The 6,073-nt window shown below is 34.5% G+C and overlaps 1 long non-coding RNA gene across 2 annotated transcripts; it reads left to right on the top strand.

Moving 5' to 3' along the window:
- Positions 1-2,175: 2,175 nt before the first annotated feature.
- On the top strand, positions 2,176-5,655 carry LOC309509658. 2 transcript variants are annotated; one of them, XR_014209979.1, is made up of 4 exons: positions 2,176-3,890; positions 4,873-4,953; positions 5,053-5,177; positions 5,298-5,655. It is a non-coding gene; the product is annotated as an uncharacterized lncRNA (long non-coding RNA). The 2 variants fall into 2 exon arrangements; XR_014209980.1 differs by lacking the exon at positions 2,176-3,890 and having other exon boundaries at positions 4,020-4,953.
- Positions 5,656-6,073: the final 418 nt, after the last annotated feature.

The following is a 6,073-nucleotide window of genomic DNA, read 5'->3' as shown; positions in this document are numbered from 1 at the left end:
TAAAACTAGATTAAAGTCGCATCTCTTCAGCCAGGCATTCATATAATCCCACAGTTCAAACTACAATCCGGCCTCTAGCTCATAAATGCCAGAGGAGAACTGGCCCCCGACTGAGCCTGGGTTCTCCCAAGGTTTTTTTTCTCCATTAGGTCACCTGATGGAGTTTTAGGACACCATTAGGTCACTTGATGGAGTTTTTCGGTTCCTTGCCACTGTTGCCTTTGGCTTGCTCAGTTGGGGATATTTTGGGGATATTTAATTTAATTTTATCAATCAATAAATTCCTCTTGAAACAAACTTTGTTGTATTATTTAAATTGAATACTGTGAAGCTGCTTTGATACAATCTGTATTGTGAAAAGCGCTATACAAATAAACTTGACTTGACTTGACTATAGATAGAAGTATAGATTATTTATAAAGAACACTAGCATACTTCCCTACTATATAGCAGGTGAAAAACAGTGTAACAAAAGAAGTATGTCCAAATTCACAGTGATGATGGGGTAAAAAAAATGCATATCAAAGTCACAATGTCACTGTCAGTGTCTTAAATAGGCCTGTTTCTTTTGTTTTGCCTCAGGTTTGATCTGTATCTGAACTCAGAAATATTACTACCACAAAAAAAAAGCATACTTCTTCAGTGTCCCCCCCTCATTCTCATTCCTGCAATCAATCACAACCAGGAGCTCAATTTTCATATTTAACGTCGACTGCCAGGATTTAGCCCTGCAGTATGGAAACTACAACTGGAATATGCTTTCATGCCCATTTTGTGTCAACAACAGCGTAATTTCATCCTGCAACATTTTTCATTGCAGTCTGGCAGGTCTACATGATAGAAAAGAGGCAGCATGTTTATGTATTTATGCTCCATACGGAAAACGCAACCGCTAATCCCCTGGATCATTTGCATAGACGTACGGCTCCCCATCGCAAATCAGAAATATTGCACTTGTGACAGAGAGACGCTGTCTGCTGGTTTAAACATTAATGGGAAATATAATATCACAAATCTTAAGGCCTTCCTTGAAACTATTATGAAGCGACGGATGCTCGTCAAAGTGTTTCTTTCAATGTGAAAGTAAACATAATGGAGCAGAAACCTGAGTGTTGGCTATATTTACTTTCTCAGTACTGGTATTATTGTTCAAGATCTTCAAAAATCTAAATGTATCCATATCTGAAAAAAGTAATAACCCCACTCCTCCAAGCACTTATAGCTCCACTTTTCATGATCCAATCAACGACTAACCTAAAATCCTGCCATTTTCTCATCCTATTTTACTTGAAATAGGTTAGATTATAGAAGTAAAATGAATTATAAAACTGCATTCCATTTATATTTTTTTCAAACCTGAATGGCTTACTTTCTTCTTTAGAACACACATTGAGAAATGTTCGATAATGGTCTTCTTTCAGTGCAATTACAATGGGGAAAAAAGACTCAAAACATATAGGCTATTTCTTTGAAATAAAAAGTCAAACAAAAACATATTGTGTTGCACAGAGAAAGAAACAACATCATCATTTGGGTTTAGCACAACATGAGAGTGAGTAAATAATGACTGACATAATACATTTTAGGCAGAGGTGGAAAGAGTACTGAAAATTTGTACTCAAGTACAAGTATCGTTACATTGCTGAAATAATACTCAATTACAAGTAAAAGTACTGGTGTCAAAAAAGTAATTAAGTAAAAGTACAAATTACTCTTCTCAAAAACTACTCGGAGTACTAGTTACTAATTACTTTTTAGCTGGCGATAGTTAATGCATTACCAATAAAAATATACAACCAAATCATAGATTTATGTAGAAAATAGCTACTTTTAACACATTTTTACCTTCTTGTCGAAGGACATTAATTAGTGGATACTGGAATTTCTAACTTCAATATGACACCTTGAAATATGTCAATATTCAGTAGGCCTAGCCTATAATTTTTAATACCATCGGGAAAACTACTACATACTAAATATTTTAATATCTACATTTTTGTCCATCCATTTTGTCAAGGCAATCATTATTTTCAAGCATTGAAAAGCACAACACTCATTGTAACAGTAATCTATTTGAATGGAAAAGTTTAATTCAAGTCTTCTGAAGAGACACGTCCACTTTATAAGGAGAGATTTTAATTCAGGCTTTTGTTTACATATTTAAACATTGATCAATACCCAGACAGCAAGCCAACATTGAATAAACATTGTTTTTCCATCTGAATCATCATTATGGTTGACATTGAAATTTCAATGCAAAATAAATGTTGAATCACTGTTACCATATCGATGAAAACCTGATTTTATTAATGTTGATGGCAACAATATTGGAACAACATTGATCTATAGTTATATCTTTATGATTGATTAAGCATTGATATTTGGTTTACCGGGCGATCGCTGAATGTGTTGAAAAGTCATTGATTTATAGTTGACCGGGAAACGACGCTGTTGTTGAAAAGTCATCGACATATAGTTGACCGGGAAATACGATTGAAAATGCATCAATTTTTGGTTAACCGGGAGATCAACACCAACATACTGCACCGGACACAGCTCATTTCTGGACCCTTGGCACAATCGTACAGGTAAGCTTGCTTAATGTTCGATATATGAATGAATTGTACCAAATCAAATACTGTTAGGCTGATCATTAACATGATGGTTAGTGTAGTAAGTTACTACTAGTAACTGACGCAGTGCTGCAGTCACTGAAATAGATTTTTGTTTTACCAACGTGTCAAAATCTGCCAAAAGTGGCCTACTTCGTGGTTCTCTTCTAGGTTATAAAATTAGCAAAACCTCCGAGTCCAGTCCAGGTAATTTTATATGTGTTTTGTGTGTATAAAAGTGGTTGTGTTATACATGAACGCGTTAACAATTCCGTTTTTGTGACGCATGCGCATTATTAACAGCTTGTTTACGTTCTGTGTATTATAGCGCGCAGTGCAAACCAACAAATGCAGTCTTTTTGTAGACCGAGGTGGGGAAGCGTTTAAAAACTTTTTATTTGCCCTTTGTAAGTGTGAATTACATCATCTCTATTTTGTTCTTAGCACTGAATATCATGTCGTCATATCAGCGTCAAGATCGAGTCAAGACACAAACATAGTCTACTAACGTTACGATCAAGTTTTTTTTATGACTGTTAAATTCAAACATTGTGAAACTGAGTTAAAGCTAATCTGTAAATCCGTCTGTCTTCCAATTCAGTTTACAGGTATTTGTGCAAGCACTGGCAGAGCAAACAGGCACTTTAGCTTGAAATCATTCTTTGTCAATTCATACTGCATGTTATTTTGGGATAAATTATGTCCTAACTATTTATCTGTCTGTATTTTATTATTATGAATCTGTATTTTCTTTTCACATTATAAATATCATTAATAAATTATGGGTAAAATAAATTCTAAACATGTCTTAAAATCTAATGTAGTACACCAAGTTCAATTTAAGATGCCTTATTACTCAATTTACTCATTTAAATTATATAAATGTATTTAATAATCAGATTAAATGCATATTTAAACTGTTTCAGGCCTCCATGTGAACAATGCTCAAGGTTTTGTGGCTATTAACTTGAATATGTGAATAAGAAGTGTACATCTACAAGTGTAGATGTGTGAATATAAATAATTTTACATTTTGACACCCAGCATAATCAAAATTAAGGGTAATCACAATTATGTTACCATATTTACAGCCCTAATTTAAATTGTATTACATTACTGAATTTGGAAATATTAGCCTCAACTGACTTTTTCTTTTTTTTCAATAGATTTGGCCTCAACTAGTCAAGTGAAGAAAGCTCCTCTCATGAGATTGCAACAGAAAGCAAGCAAGAGAAATGAAGACGACAGCAACAGAATGCTGAAGATGAATCCAGAATTGTGAGTGTCATTATATATATATATATTTTATTACATGACGAATGAACATGAAAAATTTAAACCTAACTGGGCAATCACACAATGCCTTTGTTCAGACCTGGAATTTACATGTGTCTTGGGTGATTTATGTGTATTTATTGCCATAATTCATGATGACACATCAATCACTATAACAAAAAGTGAAAGGGTTAGTTGACCCAAAAGTGTAAAATTGTTGTCATTTCTCACCCTCATGTCATGAAAAGACTTTCGTTTATCTTCGAAACTCAAATGAAGATATTTTAAATCCGAGCAATTTCTGTCCCTCCATTGACAGTCCACACAATTACCATTTTGATGCTTCAAAAAGTTGATAAAGAGATCCTAAAAATAACCCGTATGAATTGAGCGGTTTAGTCCAAATTTTCGGAAGAGACTCGCTCGCTTTGTGATGAGATTGAATTTAGACTTTTATTCACGTATAAACATTAATCAACAAACATAAACAGAAGAAAAAGCAAATGTGGACTAAACTGCTTGGTTCATATGGATTAATTTTAAGATGAACTTTTTGAAGCATCAAAGTGGTAGTTGCGTGGCTGTCAGTGGAGGGACAGGAAACTCTCAGATTTCATCAAAAATATCTTCATTTGTGTTTCAAAGACGAAAGAAAGTCTTGCAGGTTTTGGAACGACATGAGGGTGAGTAAATTACAGAACTTTTTTATTTTTGGAGTGAAAAACCCTTTAATAAAATAACATGGCCTAGACCTCATCAGAACAATCGAATCTCAATGCATCTTGGGTGCGTTTACACCAGTACTTCGAGTTGTTCACTTGTGCGTCACCCAAGATGAATGTTAATGCCAGGTGTGAACGGCACTACTCTGTGACTACACAATCATCTGAACAGAATGGATCATCTGAGAGAGATATGGTTGTCATTATGCTATGTAACTGTTTGATGATGGTTTTGTTTTGTTTGTTTTGATTTTTTTGGTTAGAAGACCTCAGCTAAGTTCCTGAAAAGGCTTCTCCCAAGACCTTCAAGGAACTGATCGACTCTGCAGAATCTGCTATGAAAGGTAATGAAACTGATGATTCAGGTTAGACTATAGTTCAGAATAAGATTATCTATACACGTTCATGCATTTTTTGCTGAAGTTGTCACATCTGTTATTTAGAATGGGGCAGCGATCTTGCATCGATTCGTCTCCTCCTTGATTTGATTCTACCATCACCACAAGGCTGCAAGAGACCTGGATAGATGTCCTCATATCAAGCTGAACAACACCTTGTCTTCAAAAAGGTAAATTTGGACCTATTGTCTGCCTAAAAATATTGCCATTTGGGTTGATTGTATTGTGGAAAACTAATATAAAGACGGCCAATTGGAGAGCTGACTTTGTGTTATTTTTGTCTTTGGCAGGGACCAGCATACAAGAACACCTTGACTGCATTAAAGAGACCCCACAGCATACCTGCTCGCTGCCGGTGATGCTGATATGACAATAAACTCAAAGACTACTACTACTACCTGCTCGCTGATGGGACAAAGAGGAACTGCATTCATGGATGATACACAACTGTCAACAAGTAGTTTTCTGCAATCTTGTTCAAATCTACCTGTCATATTTGTTCATGTCTAGGCAAATTTGATTATTTTTTGCATTTAATTTTTTCCTTCTGTGCAACACCTCGTGAATGTGATAATTTGACCTTTACACATCTGGCATATGTTTTAAAGGAGCCATTTTGCCCATTTGTAAATAAACTTTGGATTTATACATCTGTCTGAAGACTCTTGATATATAATAGTGTAATTTTTTTTTTTGCACTGAACAGAATACTTTATTAATAATAACACTTATAGTGTAATGCAATTGAATTAATATAGTGAATTAAATGTTCCATTACTTGTTAACATCCTGGCTGTAGATAAAGCAGGCTATTTAATTTATGGCATTACATTTAAAATTAACATTTAAAAACGATTGAAATTCCATTGAAATCACGTTGATCCTTAGTTCAGTTGAAATTTCAACATTGTTTCAATATTCCTGATAATTGAAATACCATTGAAATTCCGTTGATCTATGGACAGGATTTCAACGTTGTTTCAATATTAAAACAGGGTGCAAAATGATGTAGAATCAACATCAGAGTTCGATGTTGATTCAATGACTTAATGTTGAAAACGGAATG

Source organism: Leuciscus leuciscus (genome assembly GCF_965113295.1).
Source record: "Leuciscus leuciscus genome assembly, chromosome: 1".
Taxonomy (NCBI): domain Eukaryota; kingdom Metazoa; phylum Chordata; class Actinopteri; order Cypriniformes; family Leuciscidae; genus Leuciscus; species Leuciscus leuciscus.
The sequence above is the reverse complement of the archived record's forward strand: the minus strand, read 5'-3'. Positions and strand labels throughout refer to the sequence as shown.